At 39.1% G+C, this 15288-nt stretch overlaps 1 protein-coding gene across 4 annotated transcripts in view; it reads left to right on the top strand.

Moving 5' to 3' along the window:
* Positions 1 to 15288, top strand: part of itprid2 (ITPR interacting domain containing 2) — a 186117-nt gene that overhangs the window by 33505 nt on the left and 137324 nt on the right. For 3 of the 4 annotated variants that reach the window (XR_012099061.1, XM_073047076.1, XM_073047080.1), the window contains exon 2: positions 14303 to 14391. The exons of the other annotated variant lie outside the window; for it this stretch is intronic. The gene's annotated coding sequence lies outside the window, so the exon portion shown is untranslated. The remainder of the gene's footprint in view (positions 1 to 14302; positions 14392 to 15288) is intronic. 4 annotated transcript variants of the gene reach the window in all.

Genomic DNA, 15288 nt, shown 5'->3' with positions numbered 1-15288 from the left:
ACCTACCCCTTATTCTCAAACCATGCTCTCTGGTACTGGACTCTCCCAGCATCTGGAACATATTTCCTGCCTCTATCTTGTCCAATCCCTTAATAATCTTGTATGTTGCAATCAGATCCCCTCTCAATCTCCTTAATTCCAGCGTGTACAAGCTCAGTCTCTCTAACCTCTCTGCGTAAGACAGTCCTGACATCCCAGGAATTAATCTTGTGAATCTACGCTGCACTTACACTACAGCCAGGATGTCCTTCCTTAACCCTGGAGACCAAAACTGTACACAATACTCCAGGTGTGGTCTCACCAGGGCCCTGTACAAATGCAAGAGCATTTCCTTGCTCTTGTACTCAATTCCCTTTGTAATAAAGGTCAATATTCTATTAGCCTTCTTCACTGCCTGCTGCACTTGCTCATTCACCTTCAGTGACTGATGAACAAGGACTCCTAGATCTCTTTGTATTTCTCCTTTACCTAACTTTACACCGTTCAGATAATAATCTGCCTTCCTGTTCTTACTCCCGAAGTGGGTAACCTCACACTTATTCACATTAAACGTCATCTGCCAAGTATCTGCCCACTCACCCAGCCTATCCAAGTCACCCTGAATTCTCCTAACACCCTCATCACATGTCACACTGCCACCCAGCTTAGTATCATCAGCAAACTTGCTGATGTTATTCTCAATGCCTTCATCTAAATCGTAATAACTGTTCCTGAACCTGGTATTGTGTGACCCATGGGTTCAGTAGCTCCTCCCCAATGACAGCAGCGGGACGGGAACATTGCCTGGATGGTGGGAACTTTGATCATGGATGCTGCTTTCGTCTGGTAGCGCTCATGGAAATGTGTTCTATTGTGGAAGGGCTTTGCCTGTGATGGACTGGGTTGTGTCCCCATGTTCTACAGCTTTTACTGTTTCTGGGCACTGGTGTTTCTATGCCAAGCCACGATACAACCAGTTAGGATACTCTCTACCGTGCACCTGTCGAAGTTTGTCAAAGTTTTAGGTGAAATGCCAAATCTACACAAACTTTTAAGAGAGTAAAGGCAATGTGATGCCTTCTTTGTGATGACATGTACGTGTTGGTTCCAGGACAAATCATTTGATGTGTTGATGTCAAGGAATTTAAAGCTGCTGACACTCTCCACCTGCATTCCCCCAATGAGGACGGGCTCATGGAAAACCGGCTTCTTCCACCTGTAGTCAGTAATCCGCTCTTTGGTTTTGCTTACGTTGACTGAGAGTTGTTGTAGCAACACCACTCAACCAGATTTTCAGTCTCCCTCCCTTCATCACCACCTTTGATTCGGCTAACAAACAGCGGTACCAACAAACTTAAATAGGTAAATTTATAAATCTAAATTGTGTGGAGCATGGGGTTAAGCCATATGGTTCACCTGTGCTGATGGTGTGCGTGGAGGAGACGTTGTTGCCAATTCATACTAGTTGGAGTCTGCCAGGTTTGGAGCTTAATGATGAGTTTTGTGGAGATGTTGAATGCTGAGCTATAGTGAATGAAGAGCATCTGATATATGCAACTTCAGTATCTGGTGGTTCCAGAGCCAATAAAATGGTGCCTGTTGTTGACCTGTTGTAATACTAGGCAGTTGTTTAACCTGTGATGGTATTGGGTTTGCTGACAGCAAAGTTCGAAACTCAAACGAAGATCTTAAACCCTATCTGATATTGATAGCTATGGGTACCCACACTAAAGGGAGATTTTCCTGTAGTTACCTATTCTTCAAAGACTAGTTCACTTCTCTATTTATCCTCTGTGGTGATTCTAGCTGCCAATACCCACTATTTGAGCTGTGTGTCTCCCTCTTCCTACCAAGAAGGAGATACTTCCAGCTAACAAAGTAGTTTAAACATAGTTCATTTATTTTTAGTGATACATGTTCAAATTCAAATAAGACTCTTGAAAAGAATTTGAAACTCACAGAAAATATCTATCCTATAAAAGATTTCCAAATTACAAATAATTTCTAAATCACAAAGGTTTTCTAAGACACAGGTACATTTCCTATAAGGTAAAAAGACATACCAACAGTTGCAGATGAACAAGTTATTTGTTGCAGAAATCGAAGACAGAATAATAGTTTCTAGTTCACCCTGTCTTTCTGTCATTCTTCCTATTGTTCCTTGACCATTCCTAACAAGTCTGCCTACTCTCTTACATTTATCTTTTGCTACTTGGGTGACTTCACATATGTGTGATATTTTTCAGATATCTTTTCACACAGGTGGTTTAAAAACTTCTGGAAACAAATATCCCAGATGCCCACAATTAATACTGTGAATGCTGATTCTAAGAATGCATAAGCTAATAATAAAACAGCTATTTGATATGTTAAATGATATTATCAGTATGGTCTGCAAACTTCCTTGAACTAAATAAGTTAGCAAGTTTTATCTAGTTTGATAAAGGCTAATTAACATAACCTCTTTATCTTATACTGCAACCAGCCCTGTGCTGTGGTTCAGCATCCTGTACTCTGTAAATAATGCTATTTTGTTTGAAAAGCTGTCCTCTTAACCTCAGATGGATTATTGTTTGCAAGTTACATTAAGAATTGAAGGCTGGCTCCCATTATGACAAGGAAGTCGAACAAAGAATATTGGTTGGGAGTTAAAGTTACTCAAAAACAACTCTTTCATCTCTAGAAGTATCAACTGCGGTGGTTAGAAAGCTGAGCTTGGCAAAAAAAAAATAACCCCCTGAACAGTGAATATGCATCACAAACCAGAGACTGGTACTTTTAAAGTATTTAGCAAGTATTTTGGTGAGCACATGAAACACTATGGTATAGAAATCTATAGGCCAAATGCGGAAAACTGGAATTAATATGGATAGATACCTGATAGCCAGTGAGTTGAAGGGCCTGTTCCTGTGGTGTATGACTGTGAGATGCTTCAAATCATGTCAAGGTTATTGCCATGTGTACAAGTATGGAGAGTGCTGGGACAATGAAAACTTGTTTGAGGGAGCTTCATGGGAATATAGCTTTAGAAAATACCCAGAATAGTGAAGAGAGGGGATCAGAAGTGGAGAGAGTGAGCAGCTTCAAGTTCGCCAATGTCGATCTCTGAGGATCTAACCTGGTCTGAACATATCGATGTAGTCATAAAGAAGGCAAGACAGCGGCTATACTTCATTAGCAGTTTGAAGAGATTTGGCATGTCAACAAATACACTCAAAAACTTATATAGCTGTACTGTGGAGAGCATTCTGACAGGCTGCATCACTGTCTGGTATGGAGGGGCTACTGCACAGGACCAAAAGAAGCTGCAGAAGGTTGTAAATCTAGTCAGCTCTATCTTGGGCACGAGCCAACAAAAGCCCAACACATCTTTAGGGAGCGGTGTCTCAGAAAGGCAGCATCCATTATTTTTATTTATTTTTTTAAATATATTTTTTATTAAATTTTTAAGAGAATTACATAAAATGAATAGAATAATACAATAGTGAAAAATTAATATTAGCCCTCCCCCCTCCCCAAACCCTTCCCACCTTAAGATCCCTATCATAAAAAAAAGAAAAAAAGAAAAAAAAGAAAGAAAGAAGAAAGAAAGGATTGCCTGGATATCGGAGGATCCCCACATGCTCCATGGAGTTCAAAATAACTTTAGTATATATCTTTATTTTTTCCCCAAATAACTAATAATTTTATCTTCAAAGGACCTATATATTTAATCCTATCTTTTGTAGATAGGGGTGCCAAATTTTCAAAAATATATCATATTCATTTCTTAAATTATAAGTAATTTTTTCGTGGGATGCAGCTATATATTTTATTATTCCAATGGTCCATAGTTAAATATGAATCTGATTTCCAAGTAACTGCAAAAGCTTTTTTGGCTACTGCCAATGCAATTTTTATAAATTGTTTCTGATATTTATTCAATTTAGGTTTCAGTATTATCCCTTCAATATCACCTAATAAAAATAATATTGGGCTATGTGGGAGTTGTATTCCAATAATTTGTTCCAGTAAAAGTCTTAAATTTATCCAAAAAGGTTGAATTTTAAAACAAGACCAAGTAGAGTGTAAAAAAAGTACCAATTTCTTGATTATATCGGAAACATTGGTCAGATAAATTTGGATTTAATCTATTTATTTTTTGTGGTGTAATATATAATTAATGTAAAAAATTGTATTGTACTAATCTAAGTCGGACATTTATTGTATTTGTCGTACTGTCAAGACATAGTCTTGACCAATTTTTTTCATCAATTTTAATATTCAAATCATTTCCCCATTTTTGTCTTGACTTATGAATTCCTGGTTTAATTGTCTGTTTTTGAATCAAATTATACATACAAGACATAATTTTTAAAATTTTTCCTTTTTGAATTAAAGTTTCTATTTCATTAGGTTTTGACATTAACATTGTTTGACCCAGTTTATCTTTTAAATAGGCCTTTAATTGAAAATAACAGAAAGAAGTGTTATTTGATATTTTATATTTATTCTTTAATTGATCAAACGACATCAATATACCTCCTTCAAAACAGTCACCTATATATCTGATCCCTTTTTGAAACCAGTTATATAAAAGTTGGTTATCCATTGTAAAAGGAATGTCTATTTTGAATTAGGGTTCTCTTTGCTAATAAAGATTTCTTTATCTCATCATCCATATTTACCTTATTCCATAAATCAATCAAATGTTTTAATATAAGAGATTCTTTCCTTTCCTGTATCCATTTGGATTCCCATTTGTATATAAAATCTTCTGGTATATTTTCTCCTATCTTATCTAATTCTATTCTAATCCATGCCGGTTTTTCTTCATCAAAAAAAGATGCAATAAATCTAAGTTGATTTGCTTTATAATAATTCTTAAAATTTGGGAGTTGTAACCCTCCTAGGTCAAATTTAAATGTCAATTTTTCCAATGATATTCTTGACATCTTACCTTTCCAAAGAAACTTCCTCACACATTTATTCAACTCTTGAAAAAGCTTCTGGGGCAGTTGTATTGGTAATATTTGGAATAAATATTGTAATCTAGGAAATATATTCATTTTTACAGCATTAACTCTACCTACTAATGTTATTGGTAACATCATCCATTTATCAAGATCTTCTTGGTATTTTTTTCAATAATGGCAAATAATTTAATTTATATAAATTCTTTGTATCATTATCGACTCTTATACCTAAATATTTTATACCATTTGTCAGCCATCTAAATTGAGTTACTAATCGACATTGACTATAATCTCCTTTAGTAAGGGGTAAAATTTCACTTTTATCCCAGTTTACTTTATACCCTGATATTTTCCCATATTCTTCCAATCTAAAAGATAATTTATGCAACGAATGCAATGGATTTGTTAAATAAATCAGAACATCATCAGCAGATAAATTAATCTTATATTCCTCCTGGTTAACTCTGAAGCCCCCAATATCTGGATCCATTCTAATTAATTCAGCTAATGGTTCTATCGCCAATACAAATAGGGCAGGTGATAATGGACAGCCTTGTCTAGTTGACCTTGTTAAGTGGAATGATGTTGAAATTTGACCATTTGTCACTACTTTAGCTTTGGGACTAGTATTTAAGGTTTTAATCCATTTTATAAAAGTTTTTCCTAACCCATATTTTTCCAATACCTTAAATAAAAAGTTCCATTCCAATCTATCAAATGCTTTTTCTGCATCCAAAGCAACTGCCACACTCATTTCTTCCCTCTTTTGTGCCAAATGAATTATGCTAAGTAACCGAGTTACATTATCCGCTGATTGTCTATTTTTAATAAAGCCTGTTTGATCCATATGTATTAATTTTGGTAAATATTTAGATAATCTATTAGATCAAATTTTCGCTATTATTTTATAATCCGTATTCAACAAAGAGATAGGCCTATATGATGTTGGTTTTGAAGGATCTCTATCTTTTTTTGGCAATACTATTAGGATCGCTGTCGAAAAAGATTGTGGAAGTTTATGTGTTCTTTCCGCTTGATATATTAACTCCATAAAGGGAGGGATTAATAAATCTTTAAATTTTTTATAAAATTCAGGCAGAAAACCGTTTTCTCCTGGAGATTTATTACTCTGGAGTGATCCTAAAGCTTCTTCAACCTCGGCAGCGTCCATTATTAAGGAGCTCCAGCACCCAGGGCATGCCCTTTTCTCACTGTTACCATCCGCCCCCCCCCCCCTCCACTTACTGTACATTCCCAAACCAAACGCCATGGATGAACCAGGAAGTCCGTCGTCTGCTGAAGGCTAGATCTGTGGCATTCAAGGCTGGCAACCCAGGCCGGTACCAGAAATCCAGGTATGATTTGCGGAGGGCTATTTCCAGACAAAGAGACAATTTCAAACGAGTTTGGAGGCAATATCAGATGCACAGCAACTCTGGCAGGGTTTGCAAGACATTACTTCCTACAAAGCTAAACCCAATAGTATGAATGGCAGTGATATTTCACTACCAGATGAACTCATCACCTTCTATGCACGCTTTGAAAGGGAGAACACAACTACAGCTGTGAAGATCCCTGCTGCATTTGAGGACTCTGATCTCCGTCTCAGAGGCTGATGTCAGACTGTCTTTAAAGAGAGTGAACCCTCGCAAGGCGGAAGGTTCTGATGGAGTACCTGGTAAGGCTCTGAAAACCTGTGCTGACCAACTAGTAGGAGTATTCAAGGACATTTTCAACCTCTCACTGATACAGGCAGACATTCCCACTTGCTTCAAAAAGGCAACAGTTATACCAGTGCCTAAGAAGAATAATGTGAGCTGCCTTAATGACTATCGCCCAGTAGCAATCACATCAACAGTGATGAAATGCTTTGAGAGGTGGGTCATGACTAGACTGAACTCCTGCCTCAGCAAGGACCTGGACCCAGTGCAATTTGCCTATCGCCACAATAGGTCAACGGCAGATGTAATCTCAATGGCTCTCCACATGGCTTTAGACCACCGAGACAACATAAACACTTACGTCAGGATGCTGTTCATTGACTATAGTTCAGCATTTAATATCATCATTCCCACAGTCCTGATTGAGAAGTAACAGAACCTGGGCCTCTGTACCTCTCTCTGCAATTAGATCCTCCATTTGCTAACTGGAAGACAACAGTCTGTGTGGATTGGTGATAACATAACTTCCTCGCTGATGATCAACACTGGTGCTTAGCCCATTGCTTTACTCTCTGTATACACATGACTGTGTGGCTAAGCATAGTCAAATACCATCTATAAATTTACTGACGATACAACCATTGTTGGTAGAATCTCAGGTGGTGACAAGAGGGCGTACAGGAGTGAGATATGCCAACTAGTGGAATGGTGCCACAGCAACAACCTGGCACTCAACGTCAGTAAGATGAAAGAGCTGATTGTGGACTTCAGGAAGGGTAAGACAAAGGAACACATACCAATCCTCAGAGGGATCAGAAGTGGAGAGAGTGATACAGAAGCCTGAAGGCACACATTCAGCGATTCAGGAACAGCTTCTTCCCCTCTGCCATCCGATTCCTAAATGGACATTGAAGCTTTGGACACTACCTCACTTTTTTTCAATACACAATATTTCTGTTTTTGCACATTAAAAAAAAATCTATTCAATATACGTAATTGATTTACTTATTGTTATGCTTTATTTTATTTATTATTATTATTATTTTTCTCTCTGCTAGATTACGTATTGCATTGAACTGCTGCTGCTAAGTTAACAAATTTCACGACACATGCTGGTGATAATAAACCTGATTCTGATTCCGTATCTGGCCGTGCAAAACAAGATAATAGTGAAAACACACACGTAGACCAGTCCATAGAAGGGAAAAAGTTGGTCAGTCGTGTTCCATTGCTGAGGTACGATTAGGGTTGTGCAAGCCAGTTCAAGATGCCTGATCTTGAACCTGGTGGTGTGGGACTTCAGGCTTCTATATCTCCACCTTATGGAAACAATGATCAGAAGACATGACTTAGATGCATGTCTTGGATGGTGGGGATCCTTGACCTTTTTGAAGCAGTACTTCCTGTAGAACATTGTTTTCCAACCTATTTTTAGACCAATGCCACACTAATACACTTTCATACTTGCCAACGTTCCCCTAAAGAACGTTCATACTTGCCAATGCCCCTCTTAGGTGCAATATACTTTACTGCATCCCCATAGTGTAAAACATGTTTACCATATGCTACCATGAGAAAAATGATTCTGCTTTAAATTTTTATTTGTCTTTAAACCTAGCTTACACACTTCCTGTGTGCTGTACAGCAGCTTCAATAGCAATGTGATGAGCTTGATGGGTTTTAGCAAGATTTGAAATACCTGGTTCAAGTTGTGGCAGCCAAAGCCTTAAGTCCCCACACGTAACAATGTTCAAGTGGTTTCTGTTTTTTGTGAGTATGTGGTTCACTGCACTGAAGCCTCTTTCAACAAGGTAGGAGGATGGAAATGAAATAAAGATTTTGGCTCTTCTCCAAAGACCATGATACTTTGTATGACGGTATAGCCGCATACCACAAAAGCCAATGATTTTGAAAAACATTTTTGCTCCTTCATCATTCTGAATTTTGATAATTTCTTCTTGCAAGCTTAATTACCCAGTCCAGAATTTCCAGGTCATTCAAATCCTTGAATCGATTTCTGTAGGTGACTGCAAGTGTAAGCAGTACTCTTGCAAACCACCGCATGTGAAAGAGAGTGCCATACGTTCCATGTCGGGAAACTGTGAGAACATTCTTCTCCCAATGTTTTGATTATATATTTCCAATTTTCTGATAAAAGTGGACACTACACTTTTTGTCTGGATTAAATTGAAATTCTGCAGTTTCGTATTTAAATTGTTCATTTCGTCATACAGATCTGCCAGGTATGCCACATCTCCTCATAGAAGTTCAGTTTTGTTTCCAAAAATCTTGTTGACATTGAGAAAAAATTCAACCACAGTGACAGAAAGATCAAAGAAATGTTTTAAGCAGCAGCCTTTTGAGAGCCAACGCACTTCAGTGTGAAGCAGCAACTGTACAAACTCTGGAGACAGCTTATCTACTGATGTCTATTATAAACCCACTGATTCTCACAGCTACCTGGACTATACCTCCTCCCACCCTGTTACATGTAAAAGTGCCATTCCTTTCTCACAATTCCTCCGTCTTTGCCGCATCTGCTCTCAGGATGAGGCTTTTCATTTTGAAACGAAGGAGATAGCCCCTTTCTTTGAAGAAGGAGGATTCCCTTCTTCCACTATCAACACTGCCCTCAACTGCATCTCTTCCATTTTACACACATCTGCACTTACCCCTATCCTCCTGCCACCCTGCCAGGGATAGGGTTCCTCTTTACTTTATTGTCGCCAAACAATTGATATTAGAGCGTACAATCATCACAGCGATATTTGATTCTGCGCTTTGCGCTCCCTGAAGTACAAATCAAAGTAAATATAATAAAAATTTTAATTGTATATCATAATTAGAAAATAGAAAAGGGGAAGTCAGGTAGTGCAAGTCAGGTCCGGATATTTGGAAGGTACGGCCTAGATCCAGGTCAGGATCCGTTCAGTAGTCTTATCACCGTTGGAAAGAAGCTGTTCCAAAATCTGGCCATATGAATCTTCAAGCTCCTGAACCTTCTCCTGGAGGGAAGTGGGACAAAAAGTGTGTTGGCTGGGTGGGTCGTGTCCTTGATTATCCTGGCAGCACTGCTCCTCTTGTCCTTACCTATCACTCCACCAGCCTCCACGTCCAGCACATATATCCCCGATGTTAACCTGGCATAACTGGCAAAATATTTTGCTATTTAAAGAATGAGCTTTAATTTTGTTGATTGCAGATATTACAAGCGTCATGCTTGAAAAAAGTCGCTAGCTGACGTAATGTTGATGATGAATTGCACAATAGATTGCAAACAGACTTGGAATTTCTTTTCTCATAAATGCCGCTAAACCAGCATGGTGATCTGTCATATATGGTGCTCCATCTATCGCAGAAGAAATCATGTTCCTGATCAGATTAATTTTATCCCCAGTCAACGTTTTGAGCTCATCATAGATTGATTCTCCATTGATAATTGTTTTTAACTTTTTACAAAAGAGAATCTCTTCAAAAATTTTTCCACTTTCGATAAACTGCACATATGCCATTAGCAATGTCTTGTTGTCCTGCATAGTTGACTCATCCATTTGTATCTCAAATTCTATTTTTCTGTAGCTCTGTGCATAGTTGATACTCAATATCTTCACTCATTTCCTCGATACAATGAGCAACAGAGCTATTACACCAAGGAATTGATTTTAAAATACTGGTATTTATTTTGAGAACAGTGGTGAGCACCTCCGATACAGCAGGCATTATTAATCTTTCATCAATTGTATGAGATTTTCCACACTTTGCTATCATTTTAAAAATGTTATAAGAAACAATTAGACCAGTATCAAGGCTATTTGCTTTCTTGGCAAATGACTTTAGTGTGCAATGTTTTTCTAATGCTTCTTTCATCTTCTGGAACTGAGTAATACCATAAGTAGCCTTTTCAGCGTGTCTTTTACAGAAGTGTTCTTGCAATCTTGATGGTTTCATGGTTTCATTAGACAGTACAGTATTACGAATAAGACACATGGGGCGTCGCTGATCTGATCGGAATGGAATAAAACCATACTCCAGTTATGTAACATCGTATTGACACTTTCTATAGTTTCTGTTTCTTAGCAGGATTAGAATTCAAGGCTTCACCTCCTTAAGACTGATAGAGATCAAGCCGTATGTATTTATCCATCATTAATTGGCCTAAGTTAAAATAGAAGGTAACACAAACTGGGAATGCCTATCGGAAGTTGAAGACAGCAGTGAGTTGACACGGATGGAACAATGGTAGCGGTAACGCAGACTCCGCTTGGAATCTAAATGTTGGTCGGGATAAAGCTGGTGTTGGCAAGCTACCTGTACACCATTCGAGTTAGCACGATTGACCAATCACATAAGGTCTCATAATCTCCAAGGATGGTTCTTGATCACACAGACTGCATGAAACTGAGGTCACTTCGAACACCTCAGAAGGAACACTTGGGGTCGGCAGGTTCACAGATTGCCTCTATTTCACCCTTTGGTTCTGGCCAGCGTCAGAAGTGTCTGCTCTACTAACAATCCGTCAGGTCTTGTGTCTCAAGTTAGGGTGCCCCTTACCGCTTTTCCAAAGAGAATCTTAAACGCCCTTTGACGACTTTTATTCCCCCTAAGGCGCCCTTGGGGGGGCAGTACTGCCCCCATTTGGGAATCACTGTTGTAGAAGTTATAAATGGTGGTGAGTGCTGAACTATCACGGCTGAGGCCGTGTCCACTGCTCTGTGTCGCGTATTGTGGTCCTGAATTGCCACACCAGTTCACGATGCAATCAGTCAGGACACTTCTACATGAGCATTTAATTGCTTCATTAAACTGCCAGAACCATAAAGATATCATATGAAAGAAAATAGTGAATAGAATTGTATTCCTATTCATGTTGCACCAGATCGTAGCTAAGACCAAAGAAAGTATAATCGCCTTTTTGTCCAGGCATATCAATTGAAGGAACACAGAGGGTTGTTTCTGTGGAAAGAAGGCAGAGTGCCAGCACAGCTTTGTTCAGATCTGTTGAGTTAAGAAGGAGACAGGACACAGAAGAAGTAGTGATGATTAAAGTGCTTTGAGAAGGAGTATTTAGCTGATGAAATGTATTTTACTGTGTTTCTGTGTTTTGTCAGTTTTACATGAATGTAGGGCACTGGCCAGCTAAAGAACAACACTTTGTCCACTTCAGAAATATGTGAAGCATTCTTGTTTTAATTTTAGTGTCATCTGCGATTTATCTCCTGATGAACTAGATATCTATTGTATTTCTAAAATATTTTAAATTCCCAAGGCACTGAAATTAAGAAGTGGAAATACTTTTATCATGGAAACAATTACAGTATTTATGTTCCAGTGTTGACATTGACTGATCCTTTCACACCAACATTTTTTTAAATGTTTTTATAAGAAATACAGAACTTGGTCTCATGTTTAGTGTCTGATTAGACAAAATTTTGCTTCAAAAGTTAGTCAGCTAGATTGAACAGCGTACAACATGAAGTACAAACTGTATATCCTCAACCTGAGGGCCCTCAGATAAATTCCTTATTTCTCTATTATTTCACAATACAGCACTGTGGTGTGGTGCTTCAGGCTTCTAGTTTCTTACAATATAGATCTTTGGTCATTCCCATCAGTCCTATTCTTCCACTTATTTCCCTCAACAAATACACCATTGCCTCCCTTCTCTTTGACTTGACCCAGCTGACCTGAAGATAATGTGCAATGACCAATTAGCCTATCAACTAGTGCATCTCTGCGATGAAACTGGTCAGACCAGTGCTACCCTAAGGCAGCACTGAACACAGATGCCTGCAGTTGTGTGACAGCTGCACTGACTGCTGTGTCATTCTGTTTTAAAAACTTCTTTTTAAAACAGACCTAGTTTTGGTCACTGCACACAGCCTCACCAGCAACTGCACAGGGCACTAGTGAGGTCGCACCTGCAGTACTGCGTGCAGATCTGGTCTCCTTACTTGAGGAGGGATACACTGGCTTTGGAGGCGATGTAGAAGAGGTTCACCAGTTTGATTCCAGAGATGAGGGGTTAGACTATGAGGAGAGATTGAGTCACCTGGGACTATACTCGCTGGAATTCGGAAGAATGAGAGGAGATCTGATAGAAACACATAAAATTATGAAAGGGATCGGTAAGATAGAGGCAGGAAAGTTGTTTCCACTGGTAAGTGAAACTGGAACTAGGGAACATAGCCTCAAGATGGAGGTGAGGAGGAACTGCTTTTCCCAGAGTGGTGAATCTGTGGAATTCTCTACCCAAGCAGTGGAGGTTACCTCAGTAAATATATTTAAGATAAGGTTGGATAGATTTTTCCATAGTAGGGAATTAAGGGTTATGGATAAAGCCGGCCGGTGGAGTAGTGACATCTGCACTGGACTTCGAGGCGAGTAGTGCTGGGTTTGAATCTGGCTGGCTTCTTGCATCTGTCTGTGCTAGGCTGAGCGTCGAGCTAGCAACTCGGCCTTGTAAAAAGCAGACAAATGCTAAAGAAACGACAAGGTTGCCACCTGATGCGCCACAAGGCGCATAGGGGAACAACAACAATGAAGAAAAGGCCTCCGCTTCCACTTCTAATCACTTCACTGTCTTGCTATATGGATTTTACATAGTAATTATTGGTAACCTTGCTTAAATTTTAAGTTTAAATATACCTAATTCATTCTTCAATCTCCAATGGCTGATTGTTTTATTTCTTGTGACTGATCGATATGCTTGTAGTGTGCCCTAGTTTATTGTTGAACTGCAAGAGCATAAGAAATAGTAGAATTTGGCCATACATTAAAGGCCATGGCTGGCCATTTACCTCAGTGCCATACTCCTACACTGACCCCACAAATAAAAGATCAGGGATCTTAAATTACTGTATTTCTTTTCTACTATTGGTTTCAACTGAACAATTCTGGGTAATAGACAGGACCTCCCGGTTGCCACCCACTTCAACTCTGCCTCTCATTCCCATCTAGATATGTCCATACATGGCCTCCTCTACTGCCATGATGAGGCCAAACTCAGGTTGGAGGAGCAACACCTCACCTATTGTCTGGGTAGCCTCCAGCCTGGTGGTATGAACATTGAATTCTCCAATTTCCGGTAATTCCGTCCCCCTCCCCCTTCCCCTATCCCAGGTCCCTCTCTGCCCCCTCTCCCCTTTCAAATTTCTGCTTCTTTATCTCTACAGTTCTTTCTTGCTTGTCCCCTCCCCCTTTATCTTTCCTCTGATTGGTTTTCCACCTGGCGCCTCTAGGCCCTACCCCTCCCCTATCTCTATTACTGGGCTTCCGCCCTCTCTTTCCCCCCATTCCTGATGAAGGGTCTTGGCCCAAAACGTTGGCTACTCTTTTCTCACGGATGCTGCCTGACCTGCTGAGTTCTTCCAGCGTTGTGTACGTATTCTCTGGGTAATATTTATTCATTTTGTTTTAACGATCCAGTTGCAAGGAAAACCTATCTCAGTTTCTCCTTTTCACAAGCCAGTCTGGAAGATGTCAAATTAATCCAGTGCTATCAATTAAACTAACTTTACGCCCTTTCTCCCATTTTCTATTTTAGTCAGTTTAAAAAGTACATCTTAAATAATGAATATCAAATTAAATGCTGGTATCCTTAATGATAATGCACTCTCATCTCGGCATTTCCAATTAAGACATGGACAAGGACATCAGGACAGGCCCTGATTTCGACACAAAATTTTGACAGTTTCTTTCCTCTTACAGATGCTGTTTGAACTACCCAAGTTCCTTTCGCAGTGTTTGTTGCACTTGAGAACATAGACTTGACGTGAGCGGAAGAAAGTTTAAAGGAGGTTTGTGAGACAAAATTTTTATGTAAGGATTAGTAGGTGTCAGGAATGTGTTACCAAGGGAGATGGTGGAAACAGATTCAGCAGCACCATTTAAGATGGCTGCTGATATATTTTGTGATTCTGGAAACTAATGGAAAGAAAAATACAGGAGCCCGGAGATGCGTGACTACGTACTTAGTTTTTCTTTTAGTGAGGTGCTCACATATGTCGTGGTGGTGTAATGATGTAGGCCATTCGCGTACTTCTTACATAATGAATTATGTGAACAAACAAAGAATGCTTAATCAAACAATATATTTACAATATTGCTCAAATGTTACTGAAACATTAAATGCACTATAGCTGCAATTGGAGGGAGATAAATCACAGGATAGTAGAAAGGATTAGGTTAAATTGGCATCATGGTTGGCAAAGGTGCCTAGGGCCTCGGTGCCTGTTTCTGTGCTCCACTGTACTATGGTCTGTTTCAAGTAAACTTCTTAACGAATGGATTTAAGGCAGTTAGTGTCAGCATTACATGAGGTTTATTTTTTTGCTTTGATCCTGTGACTGTTCACTCTATGAAACTCAGCAGCTGGTCCCCAAAGAGGCCCTTTGGCCTGCCAATCTCCTTCCTCCACGGCAACGGAGCACTGGCTTACGCATTTAAATGCCTTTGAACATGTTAATGTTCTTGGGACTTTTCAGTTTTAGAACATATTGTGTTATGGATTTTATCTATTATATGTTAGTTAATCACCTATTTTATGTCAGTTCTTTTATATTCAGTCTCTAAAGCCAGTCACCATCTCAGCTTCTCCAAATATTTCTTACAGATGTAGTTTTGTGACGCAATTAAAATGTACAAAGCTGAATAGTCTGTTGAGGATTATTTAGATATTACAGTTTTGATTCTAA

Source organism: Hemitrygon akajei, chromosome 5, assembly GCF_048418815.1.
Source record: "Hemitrygon akajei chromosome 5, sHemAka1.3, whole genome shotgun sequence".
NCBI lineage: Eukaryota > Metazoa > Chordata > Chondrichthyes > Myliobatiformes > Dasyatidae > Hemitrygon > Hemitrygon akajei.
Note: the sequence above shows the minus strand (reverse complement) of the source record. Positions and strands in the feature narration are given on the sequence as shown.